Source organism: Carassius carassius, chromosome 7, assembly GCF_963082965.1.
Source record: "Carassius carassius chromosome 7, fCarCar2.1, whole genome shotgun sequence".
Lineage (NCBI taxonomy): Eukaryota > Metazoa > Chordata > Actinopteri > Cypriniformes > Cyprinidae > Carassius > Carassius carassius.
The window spans coordinates 36,779,126-36,795,901 of record NC_081761.1 but is presented as its reverse complement, the minus strand read 5'-3'; the positions used below and the strand labels follow the sequence as shown (position 1 = coordinate 36,795,901).

Genomic DNA, 16,776 nt, shown 5'->3' with positions numbered 1-16,776 from the left:
ACAAACACTGAACAATTGTGTTTTTATTTACTAACATTAACACAGAATAATAAATGTATTGTTGCATGTTTGTTTGTATACTGCGTGCAAGGTTAATGCACATAGTCCAAGTCTTCTTCTCCATTTTTAGTTTATCTCTGTGGTATAATTACAGCGCCACATGCTGGTCTGGCATATATACTACATCTTTTTGTGTCAGTTTTGTGGTTTTCCTGTTTATTTTTTACTTTAAATAAGATTTTTAGAATTACATTTATCCTAATAATGTGGGCAATATCTTTAAAATAGCATTATTGTTCTGTAAAAAAAAAATAAGTATTCAAGTTTTTTTGCACTTTATTTAAATTAGGATATTTTACATAAATTTTAGTTTTTTTTTTGTTTGGCAGCCGTATCTTACAGTAATCGACCATTTTTTTTGTTTGTTTTTGTTTTGTTTTTTTCTACATTGAACAGTAATAGGTTTAGATGTACACTGTACAAACAAAACTGATAACCAAGAGATCTTTTCATCAGGTCAGTGTTAGAGGAAATCCGGTTAAGTAACAACTTGATTAGTCTTCCCCCAACCAGGTAGGTTTCCAAATAGAACCAAATCAACTTGAACAGGCCTCAGGCAGGACAGATATATGACAACAACATGTCGACTTCATTGCCAATGACGACGGGTCCTGGGTGAATGTTTTCACGTAGATAGTGACAGGAAGTCATCTGCCAGACATCTATGAAGATGACTCCATCAATGTCTCTGAACATCTCCTGCATCACGGTGTTCAACTGCAACATGTGCCAATCACTTTGATAAATATTCTGGAAAAACACATAACAGATTCAGAAACACTTTTTTGCCAAGTGTGCTTGCACAAACAATAATATACATTTCCTTACATGGAAAGAAAAACAATAAATTAGTAGAGATAAAAGAATTGTTTGCCCCAAAAAATCATGTTTTCATCAAAATTTTAAAATTATATCAGTTCAAGCATGGTAACTTCACTGGGAGTTAAGTTAAGTTTCTTTTTTATTCTCTCCCATAGAAGAAATTTGTTCTAGGCAACCGGGAGAGCAGATAAAACATACATTTTACAAATGACAAAAATAAATAAATGAATAAAAAATTGGGCATTGTGAGTACCATGATTCACTGCTTGAGCCTGAACAAAGCACACATATTTAAGCCTCAGTGTTTCTAGACTTTCAGTGTTGGGGTAACACATTACAAGTAACCTGAGTTATACTAGTCAAGTAACTATAGTTTACTATAGTAAAGTAGTGCATTACTTTCAAATTTACAACAATTAATTTCAAAGAGTTTAACACCCATTAGAATTGGAAAGTGAGCAAGTGTACCTTTAGTCCTGCAGTGTTTCCAGACTTGATGATGACTGTTGTCACTGGAGCACGACTCAGCAGTGCATTAACAGACTGGCGGATTTTGGCCACTTCATATATGTAAAATGTTATCGGGTGAAAGACCAGGTGAGCACAGTATGTGAAGACAATGACTGCATGAGCCCCACCGGCTATTTCATCAATATCATTGCTGATGTAATGTAGGTCAATGATAGGCATAACTTTACCAAATCGCAAAGGAACACCATGTACCCTCCAGTGAACAATGATATTATTTTTCAGCTCCACAGCCATCAGTGGGCCACCTCCAGGATGAGAGTGGAGGTCCATTCTTTTTATGCCTAATCAAGATATGTGAAATAAATATTATAACCATAGCTTGAACTTTTGAACGATAAGTGTGTAAGTAAATGATGATCAAATTTTTATATTTGGTCAAACTGTCCCTGCACTGATTTATATACAGTTCTTAATGTACAGTAAAAATTCCTAAGTGTTAAATGAATACTGCTTGGAGCATATATGGCCCCACTATAAAAGAGTGTTAAAGTAACACTGAAGCGGTGTTAAAGTTAATGAGATAATTAATTGATTAATTAAGTGATGATTGAGTATTTATGAACAGCTGCTATTCATATTTAGATTCATTGCCCATATCCCTTGCAGGCCTCTGTAAATCATTTCCTTGTTTCACTTATATTATACATTCTTGCTATCAAGTCTAAAATTGAACATTGAAAACTGAGTCACACTTGCCTGGCACTTTTATTTCTAAGAACTCGAACCACTGCCTTGTGGTGGAGTCTCCCATCAAATAGACAATCTTGTTTTTAAGACAGTTTGCCATTTGTGCAGGACTGAACTGTCGAGTGTTGCATACAAAAGACTTCCAGACATCTTTCAAATAAAACCCTGCAGGAACCGGTGTCAACATGCCAGACCTGCATTTCTCCATTGTGCCTAAAACAAAGAAACATGCATATTAAAGGTTTTGTAGCTATGTGAATTATTTTGAAACTAAATTGGATTTCAGATGATATCCATCCTCTGCTATGTGGTCTGTTTATGTATTGACCATTCCTCTTTTTGGAAAAAAAGCAAAGAAGCCCATAGACAAATGTAATATATGACATACTGTATATACTGCATACATATATACACTCTCAGAAAGTAAAGTACATAATTGTACCTTTAGGGTTACAATAGCTTGTCACTTGGGCTGTACCCTCAAGGCATATGTGTTTTGTACCCTAAGAGACCAGACCAGACCAGACAATTTTGTACCTTTATTTGACAGTACAAAAATTTACCCTTCAAAAAGGGTACAATCAATGACTATAATGACATACATATATATATATATATATATATATATATGGGTTCTTACGCAGAGCCGTAGTTCACTGGCAAGCTACGCAATATCGCGTTCATAATCGCAGGTGAATCGCATGCGGTTATGAATGCGATATTGTGTATATATATATATATATATATATATATATATATATATATATATATATATATATATATATATATATATAAACACACACACTGAATTAAAATCAGAATTTACTAAATCCTTTTCATCTTAAAAGCAATGTCTAACTCAGGGCTGCACGATTAATTGCGTGCAATTGAATTGTGCAGACCTAGAATTTTTTAATGTTCTAAGAATGTTTTCAGCGGCAAGTTTTATTTTAGTTCCCAGAATGTTCTGCTAAAAGGTAGGATAACAATCTCTAAAAACATTCTAAAATTGTCAATTGATAACATTGTTAAAACATTATTCTCTAACATTCTAATAAAGCTTCCCATCACACTAGAAGTGGACTGACATTGCTCATAAGTCAGATGTTGGTTGAAAGTGAAAAACCAACCTCTGATTGGTGTCAAACTCTAGTGTAAATGCTCCAAAAACAGTATTACCAACTTCATTTATTTATGTCATGAATGTAAAAAAGGTCTTATCGAGATTAACAGAGGTGTTGGATGGTTTATTGAAAATAATAGTTTAGTTTGACGTCACCATTATGGTTATCAGTAGCAGTTATGAGTCTTTTCAGTGTTACTGGTCTTTTAACTGCTGTAACTATATTTGTTACAGCAAAAACAGTTAGAGAACAATATCATCAGGTGGTGTTGGTTACTTTGCTGTTATTAAAATTTTTCTAATGTAACAATCTGGTCAACTGGTTTTATCCGGTGTCCAACCTATGCTATTAATTTAATATTAGCAACTATATCAGTTGTGTTTCAATACACAAAATTGTATGTGCTTTTTAAATTACTTTGTTCTTGAGTCACTCTGAACCTCAGAATGCTTAGACACACAGAGACTTTAAGAATTATATGTATGAATCTCAACAATGGTGACATGCTTCATGCCGCAATGCATTCTGGGTGCCATGGATGAGTTTTGCATGATGTACCCTGAATACACTGCAGCATGAAGCATGTCACTATTGTTGAGAGTCATACACTGAATCTTGGTGTTTGTGTGAACAAGGGAAGTATTTTGTTTTAATTCTTGAAATTATCTGCTTATAATTCAGCTGGGTGTCAGGCTGTTGACCCATTGAGTATCTTTAATAAATAATATTCAACTAACACCACACATTAGCTTGGGTGAAAACAAGTAACCAGACCACATATGTGATGACACACTAATCATCAGCAAGCAATCAGCACTATCAGACCACATGTTCTCTCTGTGTTTTTGCCACAACAAAGATTAAAGCAGTTAATGGACAACACTGCCAAATCAAGTGTCAAATTGCACAGACTAAAACCAACACTTACCACCATTATGGTGACATCAAACCAAACTATTACTTTTAAACAGACATCAACATCCACATCTAAACAGCTGCTTAAATCTTAATTAGAATTTTAGGGGGTAATGTTCTAATAATGTTATTAATAAACATTTTTAGAATGATTTTAGAGAATGTTATCCTATCTTTTGAGAGAACATTCCGGGAACAAAAATAAAACTGCCCGCTAAAAAAATTGTTAGAACAATCCATGGGAATGTTCTTAGAACATTTTTAGAACAGAAAAAATATATAGCTGGAAAGTGCCGCTTCATTTGAAACCAGGTGATGGACATTTACTGCTAATCACAGAAACTGTTTTACTGACAAGACACGCATGACAATCGCATGCGATTAATCGTGCTGCCCTACTCTCTAATTCTCAATAACAGCAGGCGTTTATCACTAATGCACAATCATTTAATGAGTCACTTAATTATCTCTTTAACTTTAACTCTTTGAGGACTTGGGATTTGGCTCGAGACTCGATTGTGACTTGGAAGGAGAGAAGTATGAAGCTGCAGACTAGGAGCCTGCTAGATCTACAGTCAGAGTCCCGCATTCTCAGACCCCTTGAAATCCGTTGTCATGGCAATTCATACATATTTTAGGAGGTGGCTAATTCGTATGAATTTGTACGACCACATCGTACGTATTTTACGAGTTGCACAATTTCTATGAATATGTACGAATGACCTAGACCTAACCTCGCCCCTAAACCTAACAGAAACAGGGGTTTAGACAAATCGACCAGTTTGTATGCATTTTACAAGGTGGCTAAGAATGCGGGACTCTGGGTGCGGGACTGTAGATGCAGCAGGCTCAGGCTCCGAGTCTGCAGCTTCATAATATTATGGAAGGAATGACTTGGTTCCTCCTCTGGTGAAATCAGCTGCTGAGTTCATGGGTGGAGCAAAAATATGGCAGGACCTTTACTCTTTGGCCCCTGGATTTCCCACCTCTGGTCAAAATGCACAGACATCATTATATAAACATACCAATGGGTGCAGTGCTGGGAAGGATATTTATGATTTTTTTGTCTCCATTAATAGCAACATTTGTTAATTTTCTGTAAAGAGAGAGAGACAGAGGTTTTAAAGACTTTTTTGTTTGTATGTTTTAAAATTCTAAAATTATTCTGAAATTCACTTTTAATCATTACTGTGTAAAAAGCTGCTGCTCAAAAGGATTTAATGGGTTTTCCAAACGTCCGCCTGAGTGATGAACCAGTTTGTCACAGTCAAGTTTCTTTGGTCTCTCACACTGCCACACCGTTCCTGTTTTTATATCCTTATGCTCACAGCAGCAGTCGCCTTTCCTCCAATTTCCATCTGCACCCTACTTAAGATTACATTCTACTACTTCACTGATCCTGGTTTTATTGGGTCCTGGTCCTTCAAAGTATCCATTGAAGTGGGTGCGTGGGAATGAAGAATCCCTGTATTTTTTAAGAATCTGCACAACCTCACTGGAGTGCTCTAGACGTACAAAAACTTGTGCCTGACCTTCCCACGGCAGTAGAAGAGCAACAGAGTAAGTCCCGTTATGATGATCCACAACCACCCCGTAAACACTCGCCTTTAAGATAAATAGAAAATAATAAATGTAATGCAAAAACTAGTGTATGTTGGTAAAGTACATTTTAAAGCTTTTAAAAACAAGCATAATATGGAATAGTGAAACAACCTGACAAATTGTTGTATAATGATTTTATTTGTTTATTTTCAAAAATGTTTTTCAAAAATAATATATTATAAAACAAACACACCTTTAGCTCTGCATTGAAAAGTTTTGCTTTGAAGAAATCTCCTCCATATCTTTTCAGGTTCTTGTTGTGGTCTGGCTGTGATAATAACACAGATCTTGTCTCCCACTTTGTAACTCTCTTTGAGTCCCACAATAGAGAAAGTTGAGTGAACTGGACTTGTGCTCTGATTCAGATAAGTGAATTCTTGATCTGGAATAGGCCAGTCAATAGCTTTCTGTAGTCTTTCCCACTCCTCATCACTGATTCCCATGTCAAACGCAGATATTATGGAAGAACTGTTATTGCGAGGAACTGGTTTAGGTCTGGGGGGCTGAAATTGTTTGATGTGGATCCCACCATTCAATGCCCATAGAGCCTGAGAGAGAACCAAGATATCATTCAGAACAAATTAAATTTGTTTATGTAAATGTTCCATGTTCATTTTTAGGTATACACACACTTTCTGGATAATACTACAAAAGATATAGATCTGTAGATGTTTGCCAAAACCTTGCAAAAACTGTTAATGGGCTGGGTTCAAAAGCACCAAGTAAAACGTTTCCTATAGACAACAATCAAAATCAAACAGCAAGTTGCTGCTTGTCAAATGTGCCATCCACTTCCCGACTTCTTATTATAAGAGTACTTAAAGTTTGTAACTTTTTCAGTGTTAACATACGTTCTATACCGGCTTACAGGTGCAGTAAGTGATTTCAGTATTGTGCTTTTCCACACTGATAAAATGATTTTGTGGTGAAGTAAATAATACATAAAAACAAGAGTAATTTCTACATTAAATATTTTAGTTAAGGCAATAATAATAAAAAAAAGTTAATTCTACATTAGTAGTCAATTAAATCTTGTAGAAATTAAAGTTGGAACTCATATGTACACCATTTGTTATGTTTACAAGTATTCTTTAAGTAAATATCAAAGTTATGATCCCATATTTCCCATCATGCACTGGGGCATGAATAATTAAAAATGTGAATACTGTTTTATGGATGCTTTTGATGTTAGATTTAGTAACATAATTTTTTGTGACATCTGAAGTTTATTCTCTACTCAAAATGACCCATTCATACTCAAATACTATTCACTGATTGTTACCGTCATTGTGTATGGTGTACCAAGTATTGAGGTCTCTGTGTTAATTTAACTAATAATGCTGTTTAATAGGTGTGCTGTATTAAAGGTACATTGTTACTTTGCATGCTTGTATATGAAATATCTGCTTCAAAAAGATAGTAGTTTTCCGGTGCTATTTTGCTAAGGTAAATATTTGCAAAATCAAAACACATAATGTTTATTTACTTTAAAATAATTGCCAGCACTGCATAAAAAAGTAAAATGTGTTTGAAATATCAATGGTTTTACTTAATCACATAAGATTTCAAAGTAAAATGTATTCAATAAAATTGTTGAGTTAAATGTAGTAATTCCCTTTGTTCATTTTACTGATCTTAGTTAAGTAGATTTACTACATTTACACATGTTTGAATTTCACTTAAAAAATATTTGTGCAAAAACAAAAAATTGAGTGAATTCTACTTGTTTTTTTCTGCATTCTCCATGTTTTCTTTGGCTGCATTCATTACTCTAACTTGCTTGTAGAGCTCCTGGGATTCAATTTAATTTTCTTCATGCATGAAGAAAATAAGGTTGAATCCTACAGGAGCTCTAAAAGAATGTTAAAGTTAACTGATGAATGCAGCCAAACAAAACATTTAGAATGGAAAATCACATTGCTGGAAAAGAAAATGGAAAATAACACAGGTAATACACAAATTAATACTACCCATATAAAAAACTGTCAACTCTTAAACTGTTTGGTCAGGCAACAATAAAAGCTACTTTAGCAAAATGATTATTTTAGTTATTGCACTAAAACTGGTAAAGCATGTGCAGCTCAAATAACAAAAAAAGCAAAAACAAAACAACAACAGAAAAATTATAATAATATAATATAACCACATTGGGAGATACGAGCAAGTGACAATCAAATGCATGACTTCACTTTAGGCCTGCACGATTAATCGCATGCGATTGTCATGCGTGTCTTGTCAGTAAAACTGTTTCTGTGATTAGCAGGAAATGTCCATCACCTGGTTTCAAATGGAGTGGCACTTTCCAGCTATAATTTTTTTCTGTTTTAAAAATGTTCTAAGAACATTCCCATGGATTGTTCTAACAATGTTTTTCGCGGGTAGTTTTATTTTTGATCCCAGAATGTTCTCTCAAAAGATAGGATAACATTCTAAAAATGTTTATTAATAACATTATTAGAACATTATGCCCTAACATTCTAATTAAGATTTAAGTAGCTGTTTCAATGTGGATGTTGATGTCTGTTTAAAAGTAATAGTTTGGTTTCATGTAACCATAATGGTGGTAAGTGTTGGTTTTAGTTGTGCAATTTGACACTTGACTTGGCGGTGTTGTTCTTTAACTGTTATAATTTATTATGGCAAAAACACAGAGAGAACATGTGGTCTGATAGTGCTGATTGCTTTCTGATGATTAGTGTGTCATCACATATGTGGTCTGGCTACCTGTTTTCACCCAAGCTAATGTGTGGTGTTAGTTAACCTGTTAGCTAGTGCCCCGATGCCCTCGTCCTGCATGCCTTTGAACTTGCACGTGTCAGTGTTTATGAATAGATTAAATGAAACGGGACAAATTTAATCTTGACGATCTATATATCATTGTAAATATCTAAGCCTCAAGCATTAACAACAGATCACTGTTTTTCAATGGAAAGCTTATAAAGACTGTATTTGCTACATTTGTGTAAGCAGTACACATAAAAACATGAGCAATGAAAACGCTGTACATACCAGATCCGTCGTAATAATGAGTCATAAACACATCCACAGCTGTAAATCCCGGTTTAGTTAGAAAGGTAAGGGTCCACTGAACGACATCTCATGAAGTACAGTACGTTTAGTCCAACTAAGCAATAATGTTGTAATATGGATCGTAATTCCTTTGTTTACGTTTCAGTTCTTCAGTGACTGAACTGTTTGTGTCCGTTATGGAATAACTCACGGTCAGAAACTGCATCTTTGTAGTAAAAAAACGGCATGGTTTTGAAGTGTACAGTGTCACAAACAGAATGAGACGATCCACCAGAAAAAAGAATGAATGAAAGATAGGTGAAAGATAGTATATTTGAATTTTGGCGCTCCCTTGTGACGCTCTGACGCACCTGTCAGCTGATGGAGGCAGAACTTACAGCGATCGCCTTTTTCTTTGTTTCTTTTATTTTTCAACAGTTTTTAAATATGTGAGAGTGTTTTATGTTGAATGAGAATGTATCTACCATCAGTTTGAGTGCAAATCAGCCCAAATCAGCTCGCTATTACTGCATGATCATGGCTATCAAAGTGAACGCGTCTATATGAATAGAGAGAATAGAGAGATTTACTATATGACGCATTTGTGTTATTACCATCTGTACCATCTGTACCAAGTGGCCATCAGCACATCAGCACTTATTTGCATCGTAATTCATTGTAAATGCTGCATTCCGAGCAATCTCCCGAGTTTACCCTCTGCCGTTGAGTATAAGGGTAGGTTGAACATTTTAGGGGGAAGTCGTGGCCTGGTGGTTAGAGAATCGGACTCCCAATCGAAAGGTTGTGAGTTCGAGTCCCGGGCAGGCAGGAATTGTGGGTGGGGGGAGTGCATGTACAGTTCTCTCTCCACCCTCAATACCACGACTTAGGTGCCCTTGAGCAAGGCACCGAACCCCCAACAGCTCCCTGGGCGCCGCAGCATAAATGGCTGCCCACTGCTCCGGGTGTGTGTTCACAGTGTGTGTGTGTGTTCACTGCTCTGTGTGTGTGCACTTCGGATGGGTTAAATGCAGAGCACAAATTCTGAGTATGGGTCACCATACTTGGCCGAATGTCACTTCACTTCACTATCTCATGATTTTCTGTAATTGGCAAACAAAGTTAAATCTTTTTTTATTTTTTTTATTCTTATTTTTCTTACTCTTTTCTTATTATTCATATTGTATTTTTCTAGTGCTCAAATAAATCACTTACATGTTGTCTAAGTTTCTGTCTAGTGTTTTATAATTGAAAAAACTATGCAGTGGTATGTTTACTGACTAAATAGTTTGTAGAAGCCTTCATTACTATTGGGAAATATATTTTTGTATATTTGGGGGGTGGGGGGTCTAGACATAGTCTCATAAAATTATTTGCAGGAGCCTAATTTTTCATGATATCTTATTCAGATTTGAAATAGAAACTCATGAGAAATGTGGCTTTCAACCCATTACTTTTCTAGATTGCTCCAGGACTCATTTCGTGTATTTTTATATCAAATAAAAAAAAATGTAAGTGTGCTAAAAAAAATTCAATGCACTTCAGTGTCTATAACTTTTAATATTTTTGAGCATTATCAAATCTGGTTGATAAAAAGTAAAGCCCAAAGTGTCTGCTTTCCAAATACACCAAAATTATGTTTGTTATACACTGAAGTAGGAAACTGTTACAATTATAGGTTAGGTAGAGCACTTTCAGCTGTGAGTCCCATAATGGTGGGTGCTGACTAACAGGTTAAGTATTATTGTTAAAGTGATTCAATGGGTCAATAGCCTAACACCCAGCTGAATTAATAGCAGATAATTTCAAGGATTTAAAAAAAAAATACTTCCCTTGGTCACACAAACACCGAGATTCAGTGTATGACACTCAACAATGGTGACATGCTTCATGCTGCAATTTATTCAGGGTACATCATGCAAAACTCATCCGTGGCACCCAGAATGCATTGCAGCATGAAGCATGTCACCATTGTTGAGATTCATACACTAATTCTTAAAGTCTCTGTGTGTCTAAACATTTTGAGGTTCAGAGTGAGTCATGAATAATGTAATTTAAATACATATTTGCAACACATCAGATATAATCATTAATATTAAATTGATAGCTTAGGTTGGATCCCTGACAAAACCAGTTGACCAGATTGTTACATGAGAATATTTTTTATATCAGCAAGTAACCAGCATCATCTGATGATATTTTTCTCTCACTGTTTTTGCTGTAACAGTTACAGCAGTCAAAAGTCCAGTAACACTGAACAGACTCAGAACTGCCTAAGTACTGATCACCATAATGATGACGTCAAACTAAACTATTATTTTCAATAAACCATCAACACCTCTTTTAATCTCAATAAGACCTTTTTTACATTTATGACAGAAATAAATCTTGTTTATAATAAGTAAAGTTTGTAATACTGTTTTTGGAGAATTTACGCTAGAGTTTGACACCAATCAGAGGTTGGTTTTTCACTTTCAACCAACATCTGACTTCTGAGCAATGTCAGTCCACATCTAGTGTGATGGGAAGCTTTATTAGAATGTTCGGTAATAATGTTGTAACAATGTTATCAATAGACATTTTTAGAATGTTTTTAGAGATTGTTATCCTACCTTTTAGCAGAACATTCTGGGAACTAAAATAAAACTTGCCTCTGAAAACAGTTTTAGAACATTGTAGCCGCACTGGGTTGTACATTATAATTAACTCAAATGATATATAGGGAATTTTAATAATTAATCAGGTATATGATTAATATATATATATATATATATATATATATATATATATATATATATATATATATATCATATGACAGTTACATTAAAATTACTGAAGATGAAAAATAGGTCAATTGTATATATCAATAACTCATTACAAGGCACTGTAATTTACTCATTAATATGTCAATATTCCATATTTCATATAAATTATAGTGATATCTCTTACTGTAAATTACTGCAAATCAAACAGTGGTTTGTCCAGCAAACAGCAGTAAGATTAACTTATCAACTTTCAATAAAGTTATCACTTCTTATAATTCAAGGAAAAATATTATCTGGCCATGAAAACATTATCCTATCATTATGAAATTTCGGTTACTAAAAAGTAAAGAGCTTGTAGCTAAAGATCAGACATTTAATTGACTCGTGATGTGAGCGCTTAGACAGAGGCAATCATGAATATATATTGGTTTTTAATAATTGAACTAATAATACATCAATCTACAAATCACACAGAGTAAATACGCGTACGACAATACAGACAGTAAACTTTGTACAAGACATAACGGAATCCAAATGAGGGAGAGAGAGAGAGAGAGAATGAGTGAGAGAGGATGAGAGAGAGATGAGAGAATTAGGCGTGATCACAGAATCACGCTCAGTTATGCAAACTCACAGACAGTAACCCTTGAAAGACAACAACGAATCAAATCACCTTGAAAAGGTAATAGACAAACGTTAAGCAGCATTTAAATCTCCATAGAGAATGATACTTGCATGTGGTCTCTTTTGTGACTCGCCAGACCAGCATGCATGTGAGCGTGGTCCTTTGTAGCTAGGCGTGTTCTTTCGGGTCTTCCGGGGCTGCTGCGGAATCGCACGGTATTTGAAAGGTCCAACAAACGCAATGATTCAGAATTCGTCTTCCTCGTGTAGAGAGGAACTTAGTAAGTAAAAGAAATGAAAACAACGGAGATGAAAGCTCCCGAAGGAGCCATGAGAACAGGCTGTTCTCTCAGCCGCCGTGCAGAGATCAACGGCGATAGAAGAGCGGACCAAGAGCGCGAAGGAAAAGCGGGGTAAGAGAAGGAGGAACTTCCTGGGTCAGTTCTTATGGCTTGACTGGTTCATGCCTCTGTTTGCGTGAACAACCAATGAACGTCCGTGATCTGAAGCGGGAAAAACGTTCCTTTGTCTCTGGGGAACCACCCCCTCGCGTGAGTTATAGCTGACAGAATTGAACATTTTTCTTAAGAAAGATTGTATTTCTGAAACGATGCATCTTTTTGTAATTTGTCGTCAAGATTCTACACAGTCGGATTTTTACGATTATAAAGATACCATAAATGACATATATAACTGATAAAAACATGACGGTACATTCATATGCAGAATAACACACATTTAAAGTTTGATTAACACATGATAAAACTACAGATACTCCAATTTATATGTGGAAACATCTACTGCCCAAAAAGGCAATACTCAATACATTTAGAATACATTGAGAAAATAAAAGGGTACTATTCTCTTTTCTAAGAGTTAGCTTTCCTGTCCTGTTTGTTAGGTCATAAAGTTTTACGACCTGGTCAGGGGGTAGGGTTACAACTCATGATTCTATTTGAGAACATTAAAATTAGAAGAAACATTTCCAGTTTACAAGTCAGCAACTTATAATCCTCGCATAACAAGGATTAACCATTTTATGCAACACACAAGCCTGTTCAAAATACATATTATTAAGGACTTATATAAAGAGCGTAAAGAAAAGTTTGCTTGTGTGTGTGTGCTTATGTGTGTGTGTGTGTGTGTGTTGTGGAATGTTTTTCGTTTCTCCTTTGAGGCTGCTCACGTGACTGTGGAATTTCTGTCCAGAGGGTCGTAAATAATTTAAATCCAGCCAGACTAGTTTGTGACTTGGAAGAAATGACTTGGTTCCTCTGATGAAATCAGCTGCTGAGTTCATGGGTGGAACAAAAATATGGCAGGACTTTTACTTTCTGACCCGTGGACTTTACACCTCTATCTGTAATATATACTTCAGGGATAGGCAAATCCGGTCCTGGAGGGCCACTATCCTGCAGAGTTTAGCTTCAGCCCTCATAAAAACTCACCTGCCTGTATCTATCTAGTTATCTGAAAACACTGATTGCCTTTTTCAGGTGTGTTTAATTAGGGTTGGAGCTAAATTCTGCAGGATAGTGGCCCTCCAGGACCGGAGTTGCCTATCCCTGTTTTATTGGTTAAAATAATGCCACCATCATGGAGATCAGTGTTTGCTTCAGTAGGATTCTTGACCTTTGGCTTCTTGTGTTAGATGTTTCTCTGTAAAAGTACGTGTGCGTTTTAGAAAACAGCTACTAGCTGGTTTTACATGATGTAGTAATTATTAGGCATAAGCCTGTTTACTTCCAAAACAATTCTATTTATTTTAACATATGTTCAGTTTTTAAATAACCTGCCTGGAACTGCCACATGCAAATGATCTGTTGATTTAATATTTATAAGGAATTAATTTGAAATCTAATGTATGTAATGAATATACATTTTTTAAAACCTTGTTCTAATAAGAGGCACAGACATTATGACCTAGCATATGAATCTTAACAATGGTGACAATCAACAAAATGCTTCATGCTGAAGTGCATGCTGGGTAACACCATAGTAAAAACTCCTATCATGCACTGTAGCATGAATAATTATTGTCACCACTGTTGAGGATCATATGATAAGTGCTCATGTCTAAAATCCTGAGCCTCTACAACTTTTTCCCCCAGTATTTATTCATTACAGTAATATTTGTTTAATATGACTTTTTTTGTAGTTCAGTAATAGCTGAACATCACTTAACAAACCAAAGAGAGACACCTTGATGATATTTGTTTCTATGTTTCAGAAGAAAAAAAGGGCAATTTAGTTTGCTATTGCAAGCTTTTAATTCAGCAGTGTGCTAATGTTTACTATATAACACAACTGCAATTGCTTAAATGCATATTACTTTGAATTATTAAAAGTGTCAAGAGCCCAACTAAAGTAAACACTGATCTCCATGATGGTGCCATCATTTTAACTAATAAATCATCTGATCCTCTGTAATTCTATTAACAGCAGGTGTTTATCAGTAAAGCACAATCATAATTCAATTAGTCACTTAATTATCTCATTAACTTTAACTCTTTGAGGACTTGGGATTTGACTTAATACTTGTTTGTGACTTGAAGGGAATGACTTGGTTCCTCCTCTGCTGAAATCAGCTGCTAATTTCATGGGTGGAATAAACATATGGCAGGAATTTTACTTACTGACCCCTGGACTTTACACCTCTGTCTGTAATAAATATATCTGCTTTTTTGCACTCTTTGGCCACTAGGTGGTATTGTGAGCAAATTAAGCCTCCAAAAATGAACCCTTTCGTCAACCACTTCACTCAAAAGCTGAAAGCTTCATGAGGCTTCTTCTCGCCATCACTATTAATAAGTTACTGTGAGTTATACAGTACATTTTTACAGTCCAGAATGCAGTTTTTTCCACGGGACTTTACAGTTTTAGTGAAAAAAAAAGAAAACTGTTTGTCACTGTCAGAATATGTCATTTATTTTACAGCATTTTTTTCAGTGTACCCATCTCCACCCCCTGGATCAAATGGTTCCAATTACTCTAGTACATGTTTTTACAAAATATAAATAAATATAACTCCTGGTAAACAAGTACTTAGTGAAGTGAAAAAAGGTGTTGTTAACAATGTCCTGTTACACATTTTTACTTGCACAAACCATCCTGAGGGTTGTCACATGTGTGTAGTTAAAGAAATATTACAGCTGTAGATACTATGTACCAATGTGAACTTACACATGTAGGTACTATATACGTACACAGGTATTAGGGACACAATATAATGTGGGACCAACAATCATTGTCTAGTCACACTTCCTGCTGGAGTTCAGTAGTGGACTAGAATTCCCTAGTTAAATATTAAATATTTAGTCAAAATCATTACAGTATTCCCTTGTGCTCCATCTGTTTGGCACACCTGTAAAGCCTGTGTGCTAAACAGAAATAATCTTGGCATTTTCTAATATTTAGCCTACAAATAAAGACCCAACGGTGTTACATATTTAAGAGCTGAGAAAAACAAACATCAAAACATCTCAAATATTTCAAAAAGTGCAAACGTATATCAAAATTACAACTTCATAGATTCTGACTAAAACTTAATTTACTTTAAAACCACAATTACAGCTGTTACACCAATTTGTACACATTCTAATTCTGCATTTGTTTGTTATTGATCCTTAAATTATGATTTGTGAATTCAATTGAATCTAAAAAATATATTTCAGAATTCAAAATGACTTAAATGCCATCACACAGAAATTATGATCTTATTAATGTTATTTTTATTTTAGGCAGAAATAAAATGCTTATTTATTTGATCATTATTGTAACATCAGCTTTAAAATTGATCATAAACTTACCAAACAGAACAATGTCCAAATTAAACAAGCCTGTAGTAATGCACATGGTCTTAATCTGCAGACTGATAATACATATAAATTATCAACTTTAAAATCCTTTAAAACATTAAACATATATTTTGACCCGTAATGTGAAAAATTTAATAATGTCCATAAACTCATGATTACCTGGTGCATTTGATTTCTTCTCAGACAGCGTGATCATGTCTGTTGTTCTCCTATTTTACGTCAGCTTGTGAGTGAGGAACATGTTTGTACAGCTCTGAAAATGTTGAGTTGTATTGAAAAAAAAAGGCAGGACAACGACAGGGTTTCAACATTTTATTTCTAGATAAATGTAGCACAGAGAACAAGGACAAAAATATATGGTGGAATATGGCTCCAGAGAAGAGCTAATGTTGTGAATTAATAAATTCCACCAGACGAGATAGATTTAAATTAGCATATTTGGATGAGAACATAGCTATTGGCATGTACCTTTTCAAAAGACATACCTTTGTTCATTTTTTACCCCTAAAGAGTGAAGTTTAATTTATTTGCATATTAGTACCTAAAGTTTAAATGTTTAAAGTTCGAAATACATTGATAATAAAAAGGCATAAAAACAGTCAATGACTGTCAGCTACAGCTGCCAAACAAAAACCCCAAAATTATTGTAAAATATTCTAATTTATTCTAACTGTATTAAATCATATTTAAACAACAACAAAAAAAAACTTTACAGAAAAACTGCTGTTTTACAAATATCTTAAACAGCATGCCTGATACTAAGCAATTATATATCATTGTCTTTAGAATAAAAAAACAACATACAGCAAAACATCAACA

At 34.8% G+C, this 16,776-nt stretch overlaps 1 pseudogene; it reads right to left on the bottom strand.

Moving 5' to 3' along the window:
• Positions 1-364: 364 nt before the first annotated feature.
• LOC132144129 (NXPE family member 3-like) lies at positions 365-16,180 on the bottom strand (annotated as a pseudogene).
• Between the last annotated feature and the right edge of the window lie 596 nt (positions 16,181-16,776).